Source organism: Macrotis lagotis, chromosome X, assembly GCF_037893015.1.
Source record: "Macrotis lagotis isolate mMagLag1 chromosome X, bilby.v1.9.chrom.fasta, whole genome shotgun sequence".
Taxonomy (NCBI): Eukaryota; Metazoa; Chordata; class Mammalia; order Peramelemorphia; family Peramelidae; genus Macrotis; species Macrotis lagotis.
The window spans coordinates 393,145,467-393,160,866 of record NC_133666.1 but is presented as its reverse complement, the minus strand read 5'-3'; the positions used below and the strand labels follow the sequence as shown (position 1 = coordinate 393,160,866).

General features: G+C 33.1%; 1 protein-coding gene across 9 annotated transcripts in view; it reads right to left on the bottom strand.

Annotated features, from left to right (window-relative positions):
• The window catches only part of PAG1 (phosphoprotein membrane anchor with glycosphingolipid microdomains 1), a 224,886-nt gene that overhangs the window by 69,147 nt on the left and 140,339 nt on the right, over nt 1-15,400 (bottom strand). For 6 of the 9 annotated variants that reach the window (XM_074201516.1, XM_074201515.1, XM_074201514.1 and 3 more), the window contains one exon: nt 13,135-13,208. The exons of the other annotated variants lie outside the window; for them this stretch is intronic. The gene's annotated coding sequence lies outside the window, so the exon portion shown is untranslated. The remainder of the gene's footprint in view (nt 1-13,134; nt 13,209-15,400) is intronic. 9 annotated transcript variants of the gene reach the window in all.

The following is a 15,400-nucleotide window of genomic DNA, read 5'->3' as shown; positions in this document are numbered from 1 at the left end:
ATGTTGATGTATTTTAAACCTGTAGCTTAATAAAATATTCCCTCTTTTCTGACAAACTAATATATATATATATATATATATATATATATATATATATATATATATATAAAATGATGTTTCCCATATCTTAAACTTGTTAAGTTGACTTTTGTTTACTTGACAATCGGAGCATATAAGAAGAGACAGGGAGTGAAGGAGAAGGGAATGAATATTTATATAATAGCTAAGCACTATGTTCTCATTAATACTCATGTCCCTGAGAAGTAAGTGCTGTTAGTTTCATCTTTTTGCAGTTGAAGAAACTGAGCCAAACAGAAGTTAAATACTTGCCCAGCTGTTAAGTGTTTTAGGTTGGATTTGACCTCAGATCTTGACTCCAGCTTCCATACTATATCAACTGAACAGCCTAGCTATCTCTAGGTTTGGAGGAGAGAAAGGGAAAAGATTTGTAAATTGATGTAATATTAAGAAACAAATATTGTGATTCTCTTTTCCTTGTTGGAGTCATCCTACATTTACCTCTATGTTCATAAACATTTGCAATATTTCACCTATTCATTTTCTTGGTCACATAATTCCAGAACACTCTTCTCCCTCTCTTTTTGGAAAGAGACATTTCATTTCATGGTATACATACCTTCTTTCAAATATCAGTAATTTACTTTCTTTATACAAGTGCTTTTGCTAATATTCCTTCTCAAATATGTTTTCCATTCTGTTCTGATCTCTTTAATTTTCTAAGTATAAGCAGGCACTTAAAAAGGTGCTCTTTAGTAAATATTTTTTAAACCTCAAAGACATGCATGAAGAGAAAATTATGTGGGTTGATCATGCATCAAGAATTAGAAATGACAGATGGCCAGACTAAGTGTTATATTAGTACCACTAGAGATATTAAAAGAATCAAAGGCAACATCCCACATGTTGGGTGGATCCTCTCTGGAAGATTTATGGAAGACATGAAGGAGAAGAAAACAGGGTAAGAAAGCATGGAGGAGCTATCATCTATGTCAATGGAGAAAGTTAATGATGAAGTAATGAAAAACATTGACAAAAGTCTGAGATACATCTTAAATTAGTCTTAATTTCTAAATATCTCATAGAAAGAATTGTCTATAAAATAACATTATTGCTGGATGTCTTATGAATATTTTTCAAGATGCTTTCATATGTATTTTTGTTAATGACTACAGCATACATATATGAAACAGTAAAATAATGACATTTTACTGAATACAGTCTCATAATTCCAATGTTTTTAGAGTAAATGTCAGTGTTAAAGGGAGGTATCAACTTGACAAGTATTGCAGAATTCTTAAGGATAAAGAACATCAAATAAATCAATACAACCCTATTATGGCAATAATAATTTACTTTTACCCTTCAGGCTATCTTGTATTTCTCATTTTTTTTGTATTTGTTGCTTATAACAGAAACATTTGACTTTCTAAGAAAGATAAAAGAAGTGAAACTGCTTTTGTTATTTCTTGTGGATGAGACTAAAGTTACTGATCATAAATGTCCACAACTATGGCAAAAAACTTGATGTCAACAATTCTCTCTGCACTGTTGACATATTGAAACTTTTTGCTTGACTTTCAATTATGGCTACCTTTTAGACTTGTAATTAGGCCTGTATTCATTGCTCAGAAAACGCTCATTTGTGTTTAAATCCATCTTGAGATGTTTCTTTTGCCTTATTTTAGACAGCTTTTGATCAGTTTGCCATACCACACAAAACTCTTTGGCCATTCTTTTGTCATTCATTTTGTAGGTCTTGCTGCACTTGCAATGAATGTCCATGTGTTTTTGGTGGATTGTTTATATTCTAGAATCATACTGCCGCTAATCTTTACCTTCAAATGCAAGATTAATGGAATAGGCCTAAAAGTTAGATATAATAACCCTTGATGACTGTGACACGTTTTTGAAAATGTTATGATAGCTAATGGAATATAATGATGGCAAGTATTCATTTCCCCTAAACATCCAATCCAGTACTTTCACAAAATTTTAATGTGTCCATGGTCTTTCTCTCATCTTTCAACCATACTAACAAATGATGGGTCTATAATAATGTACTTAATGGCTATAAGATACTCATTTGACCAAATCACATAAACACATATAGTAATAAATGGGAAATCAAGCATTATTTTATTTTGGAGTTTAGGTGCCATGTATACTCATGCCATTCAAGATAGGAGGGTATAAAGTTATGTAGTTATATGTCAATTATATTAATAAGTAAAGCTTTCAAGTCTGTTAGATGTATTCTGCTACAAGCATATACATTTATGACTTGGCATCTGGATAGCTTTTTCTTTAACTAAATAAATAGAAAATAGTATCAAGATTATAAAACAGTACTAGCTGAGAATAGGACAACTTTAAATGAAACAGATCTCTTAAAAGTTGGAGAAAAGAAAGGCACCTTGTTTAAACTAAATTATGTTTCCACAAAACAGGACAAGTGGAAGATGGTCATTTGATTAACTAAAGCATTCATTGTAGGGATCCTTAAATTAATGAATTTTCTTTTAGAATGATTTAGAATTTTTAAGGACCAAAACATTTTATATATAGCATATTATATAAGCAAAGCTTCTACCATCTTTAAGCCATGAAATTTCATAGCTAAAATGGAGGTTGGGGAAAAAATACAGTCCTACAGTCTCATTTTATAGATAAAGAAACAGATTCAAAAGGTTAAGTGATCTCATAGTGGTAAAATCTACCTATCCTAACTCTAAGGTCAATGAATCATGCTATTACTTAAACCATGCCAAGAAAAAGAAGCTAATGATATTTATATCCTCATCATTTAAGTGGCATAGAATGCTAAGGTTGGAATTTTGCCCATCTATGTAAGATAGAATAGATCTAGACTGAGAGTCTCTGAGACTCAGACAATAGACAACATAAAAAGAACATAAATAAAGTAGAACACACACATACACACACACAGAAAACTGATGATACCATTATTAGAATTCTTGGAAGTGAATAAAAAAATGAATAAAGTCTGATCAGTGAAGTGAGGTGCATCTTGAATCCCACTGTTTATGTTAGCATATTTGATATTTGATTTTGATTCTTTTGATTTTGATTCTTTGTTTTAAATATTTCTATTGGCATTTAGATATTTTTTAGATATTTTTGTAACTACATGTTATTAGACTTGATTGCTAAAAGAAGGTGCATTAAGTCTGATTTTTAGAAATATTGTCCTTTATTGGGAAACTGTCTTTTTTTCCTGCTTCAAATATTAGAGCATTCACTAAGAAGGTAGCATTATATACAAACCTGTATTTTAAATCCTTGTTCTCCTGTTATGTTAGGGAATATCTTTTGATGATGCCATAGGGAAAAGACTCACAACCCAGCCAACCCAGAGTTTTTCTGCAAATCCTGTTCAGGCACTTGAAAACCAAGGAAGGAGACAGTCTAAAATGAGGCATCTGACAGGAAGGGAGATAAGACTGTTTGTTTGACTTTCACTGGGTGTAGCTGCAGGAAGATAGGAGGTTACAAAAGGCTCTTCAGATGGGAGAAGGTCACAGGATTAAATGTTAAAGAGCCACATCAGGTATTTGGGGGTATGAATATTTCACAGGTAAGTAACCCTATCATTAATTCCATTGATTTTAAGAACATTTTCCTAATGGTGTCACAGTTTGGCAAAATAAAAAAATCTTCCCTACTAGACTTATATAGTATTCCCACCACTTATATTCATTTTGTTTCTATTTCTAAAAGCTATTTTAAACAAGGGTAGAATAATTCTTGAAACCAAGAATTATAAAACAATAATACATCTTTGTTTACAAGAAGATTGATATAATTTTCACTCCTAGGATAAAAATGGAAAAAATTATGGAAAAACTAACTCTGAAATCAAGACAGATTTGATCAGTCTAGACCAGGGGTGGGTGGGGAATCTTTTTTCCTGCCAAGAACCAGTTGAATATTTATAAGATCATTCACCTGCTAAATTTGACCAAACAATTCACCCCCCAAAAGCTCCCAGATTATTGAATTTTGAGTTTCACCTGTGGTTGCCATGGCAGCACCAGACCAAATGGCCCATGCTCCTAATCTAGGCAATAATAATCACCAAAAAAATTTGTTGAATGCTCTTTATGTCCTAGACAGTGAGTTAAAAAGAAGAAAGCCAATAAAACAGCCTCTGGCTTCAAGAAGCTTATCTCCAATGGAGGTGACAAAAATGTATACATACATACACACACACATTATATATATATATATATATATATATATATACATACATATATACATATTATATATATATATATATATATGTATGTATTTCTTGGAGAATATAAGATGTTTGTGGAAGAGACCTTCAGTGAATAAGTAGGAGATGGAAAGGGGTGGGAAAGAAATAGGAGAGACAAAAAAGAAAGGTCCCCTTCAGTAGGTAGACTGAGGTGATCCTTGAAGGAAACCATGGAGTCTAAGAGGACAGGAGTTTTCCAAGATAATTTCTTGAAAGATGATATTGAGGTTCTTTTTTTTGAGCATAGCTTTCAGGTAATTCAATAATTATATTTCCCAGGTTAATTATTTTTCTGATAAACTATTTCACATTTTTCTACTATATTTTCATTCTTTTAATTTTGTTTTATTGTTTCTTGATGCCTAATGGAATCATTAGCTTGCTTCCATTTGTCTTGTTCTAATTTTAAAAGAATTATTTTCTTCAGTGAGTTTTTGAATTTGTTTTCCATTGGACAAATTCTGCTTTTTAAGGAGTTCTTTCTTCAGTGAATTTTGTGCCTCATTTACCATTAAGGCCAGTTCTGTTTTCTTAAGGTGCTATTTTCATCAACATTTTTTGGTTCCTCTTTAACTTAGTTGTTAATTCTTTTTCCATAATTTTCTTGCCCCACCTTATTTCTTTTCCCAATTTTTCCTCTACCACTCATTTCTTTTTTCTTTCTTTTCTTTCTTTTTCTTGTTTTATTGCAAGGCAATGGGATTAAGTGGCTTGCCCAAGGTCACACAGCTAGGCAATTATTAAGTGTCTGAGGTTGAATTCGAACTCAGGTCCTCCTGACTCCAGGGCCAGTATTCACTGTGCCACCTAGCCGAGCACCCCCTCTTCCCCCTTAATCATTTCTTTCTTTAAAAAAAACTATTGCAGTAATTCTTGTTGCGGTTTTGTATTTGTTTTCATGTTTTTGTCTTGTCCTAGGTTTATGTCTTCCTGGCCATCTAATGCTCAAGTTCTTTTTTTTTTAATTGTTTGCTCATTTTCGCCATCCTATTTATTTATTTTGAACTTTGTACTGATCTTTTAAGAGCTAGTATTTGGGGTCTACAAGCTTTGAGTGCTTCCAAGGTGATATGATCTAGGGAAAAGTGTGGTCACTATTCTTTTCATCTGTATTCTGGTCTTTACTTAGGACTGATCACAAGTGCTCTTCAGGGAGCTGCATGTCAGGACTGCTTATAAGCAATAACGTTGCCACTCAGTACCATCTCTACCCAGTTCCAGCCAAGGGTCTCCTATAATCTCTTTTTGAACAACTCCCTGTCTCTGGGCTGAAGGCCCCTTAGGCTATGGTTCACTGCTATCACAGCTATCTCCAAAGCCCAAAGTTGGTGCTCCTGTTCCACTCTAGACCCACTCCTACCCCAGTGTCACAATGTCTCTTGCTGAACTTCTAAGTTGTATTAGGCTGGAAAAATTTCTCACACTTATCTTTCATTGCTTCTTCTGTCCCAAAATTTGATCCAAGGAATTATTTTAAAGTTATTTGGAGGGAAATATTGAGAGACTTCAACTGGGTTGTTGCCTGTTTTTTACCATCTTGATCCTTGAACAATGCCTATGTTTGTCCTTCTAACTCAAATTTTGTCTTCATTATGTAAGGTTCTAGATTAAATTCACATAATTTTCTAGAAACATAATACCCATGAATATCAAAGTAGAATATTATGCATCTTTAAACAGCATTATGTAATCATTATCTTATTTTCTAAGTTATTAGGGTACATTATGTAAATCTTCTGGGTCTCAGTTTTATGTAAAACAAAGAATTAAGTTATTTCTAAGTTCTATTTAAATTTCAAATTCAATGATATGCTGTGATATTCAGCAAAAGGATCATGACAAGTATTTGAACAATATAAGCTTTGAGATCATAGTGAGGATGTGAAGTGGGATAAAAATAGGTTCTACTCTTATATTGCAAACAGCTGATGAGATGATTTTCTGAAATCCCTTAAAAGTCTAACAAGTATCCTAATTGAATTCTAAAGTAATTCTCTCCTTCATTTCAATCTTTCAGGTTTCTTTAAAATATCATTCAGAGTTTCATAAACTAAAAGCAGTTTTAAAACACTAAAAGCTGTGATTAAATTTTATTTGCAAGGAGCTAGGTATTTACCTTTAGCTTCTTTCTTTCAGTTGACATACTACTCAGATATATTTTAGTAGTCATATTTCCCCAAAGAAAGAAAATATGATCTTTTTTTAAAATGCAATCAAAGCCTATCTTCAGACATTTATATAACAATTTGTTACTCAGTACTCATTATAGTTTGATTAATTCTCAGAGAATAATGAATAGGACATTGAGTGAAAAAAATGAGAATTTGTAATTTCATTCCATACCTGGTATAAAAAGCATTTAAAAATATTATTCACTAAACTACTCTTGACATTTAAATTGAAATACATTATTTTTTATGTTTGATTCAATATCCTTAGTTAACCATCTCTACTCAGAAGATATATTTTGATTTTCTCTTGTGGCAAAAAAAGTCATGGTAACTGCTGCTAAACCTAGTCAGCTCTAACAAATTACATACTTTGATCCAGTACCAAAATAAATATCACATAATGTAAACTTCCCCAAACTTTCACAATCTTAACTTTACCTCTCTATTCAATAGGGGAAGATTGAACACATTTTTAATGGCAATACTAATTTTCAAAAGAGTTTGTAATGGAGAAGTTTGGTGAAAATAGCATTTTGTTTCCTACTTGGGATAAAGAAATTAAGTAATTATTTCATGAGTTGTTTTGGTAGCAAATCTATGTGGAATTTTTTTTAATTATTAAAATTTTTTAAATATTTCTGGTTTTTATCCTCTAGGTGTGCCCAATCTTGTCAAATTTTCACATTAGGATATTAAAATCTCCCACAAAAAGCTAAAGGGACTAAATGTAATCTCAAGTAGTTTTATATTTTATATATTCCAAATCACATTGTGGGATAAAATAGTTTAATAATTCTTAAAATGTATGTGAATTTATCATTGTAATTACTTTCATCATAGATGAAGATTCCAATAATAAAAGCACCAAATGAAAGAATATGGCTAAAGAAATTTATCACCTGGTGGCCAACCCTAATGTGATAAATGTCTTCAAACTTGACTGGGCTGGTCTTCAAATGACAGACATATCATCTGACAGTAGACTCAGTTCAGAAACCATGACATCTTGATAGTTCTTCCCAGAGACCCTACTCTGTTGTAAAGTAGAGAAGCATTTATTAAGTTTAAGTGCCTATAATGTGCCACACACTGTTCTAAATGCAAAACATATAGAAAGGCAAAACCAGCTTATAATCTAAAAGGAGAGAACAGCTATGGATATATTCAGGATAAACTGGAAATAGGCAGAAGCATTAAAGGGATTTGGGAAAAGCTTCAAAAGTTGAGGTTTTAGATGATATATATAGAAGACCATGAAGTAGATCCATTGAAAGTACTCAATATTCCAATTCTGTTTAATTAAAAAAACCCTTTTATTCTGTTCCTGTTAGTTACATAATATATTACACATTGTGAGTTACAAAGATAAAAATAAGGCAAAGTAAGCATTAAGTCACTTTAACTCTCCTATACTCACCTCCAAACAACTATAACATAACTCCCTCTAATAAATCCTGGAATAGTAGAAACCAGCAAACAATAGGGGTAGGGCAATATTTTAGCCTAGGAAACTTGGAAGGTTGGCAAGAAAGATTTGTCTTACTTGGGTAAAAGGGGAATACAGTCTAGAACAGGAAGTATCCCAGCAAGCCAGCAACAAGACCCACCTCAGCAGGAGATCCTGAGCCCCAGGGCAGTGGAACACGTAATACCAAGATCCCCTATGTGTCTCAGCATAACCAGGAAACAGAGGGAGACTCCAGCTCCAAGATCTGCCACATGTTTCAACATCACCCTGGGCAAACAGACTGCTTCCAACAGCCAGACTGCCCCTTTGCTTCAGTGTAGTCTGGGAGAAACAAACACCCTAGACACCAGCACTAGGACCTTGGCTGGTCACTAAGTAAGCTGCCAGACCCCCATGGTCTCCAGAAATGCCAGCCAACCCCCATCACACAATTAAGCATGGAACTAGACACTAGACACAGAGTTCCCCAAGGGTCTCAGGGTAAAATAAGTTCAGCACCAGTAAATAGTCTGGAAGCAGAACTCAAATTCAAAAGAAAGGGAAAAGGTCAAAAAAGGTGAACAAAAAACAACAAAAAAGAATCTGACACTAGAAAGTTATTATGGTAACAGAGAAGATCAAGACACAAACTCAGAAGAGGCCAATAATATAAAAACACTTATGGACAAAACTCCAAAGAAAAATGGGAAGTGGTATCAAGCCCAGAAAGAACTTCATGGAAGAACTCAAAAAAGGAACTTAAAAATCATATAAGAGGTAGAAGAAAAGTTGGAAAAAGAAATGTGAGTGATACAAAAGAATTATGGAAAAAAAGTCAATAGCTTAGGAAAAGAAACTGCTTTAAAAAGTAGAATTGGCCAGATGAAAAAAGCAGCAGAAAAATACACTGAAGAAAACAATAACTCCTTAAAAAGTACAATGAGCTATACAGAAAAGGAAATGTAAAAACTAAATGAGGAAAGCAACTCCTTAAAAGTTAGAATTAGGCCAAAGGAAGCAAATGATTCTATGGAGACATCAAGAATCAATCAAACAAATTTAAAAGTGAAAAAAAAAGAAGAAAATGCAACCTATCTCATGGGGAAAAACAACTGATCTGAAAATAAATCTAGGAGAGAAAATATCAAAATCATTGGATTACTTGAAAGCCATATTCAAAAGGAAGACCTGGACAGCAATTTCCAGGAAATTATCAAGGACAACTACCCTGATATCTGAGAAGCAGAGGACAAAAATAGTAATTGAAAAAGTCTATTTATCATCTCAGGAAAGAGATCCCAAAATAAAAATTCCAACTTTATAGCAAAGTTATAAAACTATTAAGTCAAGGAAAAAATTCCCTCAAGTGGTCAGAAAGAAACAATTCAAATATCAGGGAATCACAAGCAGGAATACATAGAATTTAACAATATAACATTAAAGAATCAGAAGTCATGGAACATGATATTCCAGAAGGCAAAGGAGTTAGAACTACAACCCAAAATCACTTATTCAGCAAAATTTAGCATAAAAAGAAAAAAATGGTCATTCATTGAAATAGAAGGATTTCAAGTTTTCATAAGGAGGTCAGAACTGAACAAAAATTCCAATTTCAAAGAGGAAAAAAAGTAAAAGAATCATGAGATTAAATGTAGCTTCCCTATATGGGAAGATGATATTTGTGATTCTTAAAAACAGTACCACTAATTACTGTCCAATATACATGAATAGAGGATACAGACATAAGGTGAATTTAAGGGAATTATATAAAAAATAATTTTGGAATGAGAAAAAGGAGTACAGTGAGTGCAGAAGGAAGGGAGATGTAAAATGGGCTAAATTATTTCACAGGAAGAGCTTGAACCTTACTCTCATCAGTTTTGATTGAAAGAAGGAATAATATGCATAATCAGTTGAATATAGAAATCTATCTTACCCAAGAGGAAAGAAGAAGGGAAGAAGATTAACTAAAGGAGGGAGAGAAGAAAGGGCAGATCAGGGAAGGTGGTAGAGAGAAGCAAAAGACTGGCAATGAGGGAAAGAATGCAAGGAGAGACAGGACAAACAGGAGTAAATAGGGTGGAGGAAATACAGTTTGTAATCAAAACTGTAATGTGAAAGGGATGAACTCTCCCATAAAATGGGAGCAGATATTAGAGTGGATCAAACACCAGAATGCTACAGTATATTGTTTACAGGAAATACACTTGAAACAGAGAGACAGAGGCAACTAGGTAGCACAGTAAATAGAGCACAGCCCTGGAGTCAGGAGGACCTGAATTCAAATCCAGCTTCAGACACTTAATTACCTAGCTGTGTGACCTTGGAGGAAATAGAGAGACACACACACAGAATAAAGGTAAGGGGGTGGAGAAGAATCTATTATGCTTCAGCTGAAGTTTAAAAAAAAAGCAGGGGCAGCAATCCCGCTCTCAGACAAAGCAAAAGCAAAAATAAATCTAATTAAAAGAGATAGGAAAGGAAACTACATCTTACTAAAAGGTACCATAAACAATGAAGCAATATCAATACTAAACATATGTACATACAAAAAATATGTAAACAGCATCCAGAATCTTAAAGGGAAAGTTAAATGAGTTATAGGTTTATGCCCAAACAAGAGATCAAGAGCATTTAAAAATGCAAGATGGATAGTTTTTATAATATTAAACTGAAAAACTTTTGCAGAAACAAAACCAATACACCCAAGATTAGAAGGAAAGAAGAGAGCTGGGAAACAACAATCTTTATAGCAAATATCTCTGATAGTTCTCTCTATATATTTGAGAAATGAGACCTCTGAGTCAAATTTATAAGAATATAAGCTATTCCCCAATTGATAAATGGTAAAAAAACTATGAACAGGCAGTTTTCAGATGAAGAAATCAAAGTTATATATAGGCATATGAAAAAGCACTCTAAATCGCTTTTGATTAGAGAAATGCAAATTAAGTCTGAATTATCACCTCACACTTTACACCTATCAGATTGGCTAATATTTTCATATTAGCCAATTTATTTTTCAATGAATGTTGGAGAGAATGTGTGAAAATTGGGACACTAGGTGGAGGTTTGAACTGATCCAACCAATCTGGAGACAATTTGGAACTATTTCTAAAAGACAATCAAACAGCAAACCCTTTGATCCATCAATACAATTATCAGATTTATATCCCAAAGAGATCATAAAATGGGCGAGTCTACATGTGCAAAAATATTTATAGCAGCCCTTTTTGTGGTGGCAAAATATTGGAAATCCATCAATTGGGATATGGTTGAACAGGCTGTGGTATATGAATGCAATGGAATACCATTGTGCAATAAAAAAGGATGAACAGGCAGATTTCAGAAAAACCTGGAAAGACTCCCACAAACTGATGCAAAATGAAATGGGCAGAACCAGTAAAACAATGTATCAAGTATTAGTAATACTGTGTGATGATCAACTATGACTGACTCAGATCTTCTCAGTAATATACAATGATCCAAGACAAATTCGAAGGACTCATGAAGGAAAATGTTATCCATATCCAGAGAAAGAACTCATGGACTTTAAATGCAGACTGAAGATTATTTCTTCCAATTAGTTTATTCTAATTCATTTTTCCCTTTTGATATGTTTCTTCTTCCACAATTGAGACTAATAGAAATATTTTACAGAGCAGCACATGCATAAACTATATCAAACTGCCTACCATTTTCAGAAGTGAGGAAGGGAAGAAAAGAGAAAAAGTTGGAATTCAAAATGTTGTAAAATGAATGCTAAGGAACAGCTAGGTGGGGCAGGGTATAGAGTGTCTGCTTTGGAGTCAGGAGGACCTGAGTTCAAATCCAACCTCGGACACTTAATAATTACCTAGCTGTGTGATCTTGGGCAAGTCACTTAATCCGAATGTCTTTCAAAAAGCCAAAAAAAATGAATACTTAATATTGTCTTGACATGTAATTGGGGAAAAAATGAAATACTATTAAAATGATACAAGTCCAAGTACAACTCCACTGCCATAAAGATATTTAAAGGACTGCAGAATGACTTTTAAAATATTCAGGAGATTCTCTTCAACATTTTACAGAAATAGGTATAGAAGAATTGCACAAGATTAGAAGGCTGAGAAGGGGATTGCCATCTGCATGGTAGAGGGCATATCAACACCATTGAATTCATGGATCCATCTAAGGATTTAAGTCGGCATGATAGCATTGTAGAAAATTAAGACAAAAACATTACTATATGAAGGACAATTTTTGTTCCTGATCTACTTTTAGATTTAACTATGAGGCAAAGAACATCCTACCGTGCTTTTGGAAATACGCTTTCTTCTGCTTTACACTTCTTCAATTTTTTTACTTCAACCATGCCTATAAACTTTTTTCTTCTCCTCAGACTTCACAATTGGTAAGAGTATCCTAATCACTAAGAATTAGACAGAGGGGACTATACGTAGGTCATACACCAAAACATCCCTCTTCTCATCCCCATCAACACAAATTGTTTTCCAGTTATTCTGCTTCAGAGCTCTCACAGTCAGGAATGGTCATTATTTTTAAGTTGAATGAAAAAGACAGTCATATAAACATTCTTTCTTCTTTTGCTATACCTGTAATCCAAACCCAGAGATATAATCTATGTGGGTTTTCTCTTCTTCTGGATAATAAGAGGTTTTTAAAAATTAAGAAAATTAAACAGATGAATGATTCCCTAATTATATACAAACACATAGCCAATATTTGGCCTCCCTAATCAGTATTTGGAAAGGCCTAACAGTTATGAGATATAATTAGACATAAAATTTTATTAGGGACAAAATTAAAATATCACTTAAATACTAGATTCTATTAACTATTAATAAATGTACTACATTTGCTAGTACAATGTATCATATGATATAAAAAGCTCATTAGCATGAAATATTAATTTTTAAAAGTTAATTTACTAGAAATAACATTTTATTGCATAGGTATACCTAAATCTATCTCCCTTATTGGCCTGAGTTCTCTAACAGCAGGACTATTTTCTTGGGGGGAGGGGGGTGAGAGATGTTTTTGGTCCTTTTCTTTATATTCCCAGAACTTTAACAGTATTTGACTCATAGCAGGTAATAACTGTTTATTGGCTTTACTTGTCATACATATCATCAGAATATTATTTATATATTCATGTTTCCTATAGATGACTGTGTAACAACTATCATTTTATTTATATAAGTGACTCTCACCTGGCAGCAGTGTTGTTGTGGGAAACTGAAATCATGTAATTCTTCCTTTAATAGAATCCAATCATTCAAATGGGCTGAAAAAATGATGAATAAATTTTTCATGTTAAAAACTACGTGATGCATGACATTCATTACAACATCAACAATTTCTGTATATTCTCTTTCACTTTCTTTACAAATGATAGTATACTATTGATCTGAAACTAGACTTTTCCCCTTCCCCCCTCCCCAAATACATCAAAACCTGATCCTAATATATCTTATAATGTGTTTCTAGAAATGCTACTTTCCTGAAAAATAGATGGAATGGTCTTAATAACTCCTGCTAAGAAAAAGCTGGCTTGACTCATTTTTAAGCTAACAATTACAACCAATTCTAGGACAGCTTGGGCTGAATGGTGTCAGAAAATCTATAATTCTATCCTAGTTGCTATGAAGAATATTCCAGACCCTGGAAAGGGTTGAACTGAAAGTTGATATTGAAATGTGACAATGGTATTTTGAATATGTCACAAATTCTGTGAACATGCTGTTGAAGAAGAATGACTGGAGAATACCTGTATATTAGGTACTGCTGACCAATTAGCAAACTGCACCAATCCAAAGTTTCAGATGATAATGGAAGAATTTGGGAAGTTAACCCATATCCTTAGTTATGACATGGGATGTCTTTAACAATTTTAAAAATAATGTACTAGTCTTGATATGGTGTGCCAATAATTTTATAATCATCTGCTACTGGGAAAATTTGACCTTAGATTAATGTCACTGGTCTTGACTATAAGTACTAAATTACAAAGTGAAGAAGAAAAGCATAAGTAATTTCTACTTGTGGCTTTAAGGGAAAATATATACAGACAGAAGAAATCTTTCCATCTATTTAAATGTATTATAATAAGCTGCAAATTTTAAAGGTGAATTTTCCTGACTTTGACATTAAATTTTTGGGGAACCCCCCCCAACCATTTATACTAGGATATGATCCATAAATGACACATAAATACATTTGGTAGCTGCCACCTATAGTAATTGCAGGTTTAAGATGCACTTAAAAATATATATACAATGTCTTATTTGCTTATGTGATCCAAAGAAGTTTTAGGAAGTGACAGACTGGTCTGCTGGTTAGAGATGGCTTTATTCTTAGTCACAGAAATGATGACATTTTAAAAAAGATTGTACAATGTAATATTATTTTAATGTAGATTTAGAGGAATAGCTGTCAATTCTCTCATTCTCTTATTAGTGGATTTATAGTAACCCATGGAATAGGAGGCAACTGTATACATTTAACACATCAAAAAAGTAGGAACTATATTTACCATATAATTCAAACCAGTAGGGGCAGCTAGATGGCACAGTGGATAGAGCACTGGCCCTGGAGTCAGTTCACCTAAGTTCAAATCCGGCCTCAGACACTTAATGATTACCTAGCTGTATGGCCTTGGGCAAGCCACTTAACCACATCTGCCTTGCCAAAATCTAAAAAAAAAAAAATCAAAACAAACAAACCAGTGTTTGTACTTTGTTCTTCAGTAAGACTGCTTTGGAAGTAAGAGAGAGATCCCCTTCTCTACAATAAAAGAAAAAGAACCTGTAGATTCTCACACAATACAGCTCTGTTGCTTCAATTATAAGTCAATAGTCTAGGTTATGAACCTAAAGCTGCTGATCAGTGAAAGGTGTGTCAAGAAGAGAATGTTAAGGAAAGAAAAAAAGAGCAATCAATCAGATATCTAATATCAGGATGGACTAATAAGACTGAAGCAAGGAAGCACAGCAGTGTATGGGAAAGTGGAAGGAAGAATCTAGAAGACAGTTGCCTAGAGAAACTCAATAATGTTGAAAATAATTTTATTATTTATTTTTACAAGTGTAAATATTGGTTCACTGCCAATATTTGTATAAGATACATTTATAATAAGGCTGACTCATTTTTATTATGAATGAATTGTTAGGTTAGAAAAGGGAATGTTAAGCTGTTACCTTTCTTCAAGAGGCTCCAAATATTTTATTCTGACTCATGCTTTATAATAAACAGCAAAATCCAAATACTAGCAATGTTTTATAAGTTGCCAAATAGTTTTAAATATTCATATTCTAGTAGAAAAGGTATTTTCCTCCAAAATTTTGTCAAAGCTAGGAATAATTTACTTGGAAATTTTTTAGCTTGTGATATAAAATTAGCTAGATAGAAAGAATTCTTCATCCATCTGGATATACTTTCCCTTAAAGCTGCAAGCAGAAATTACTTAATGCTTCTTTA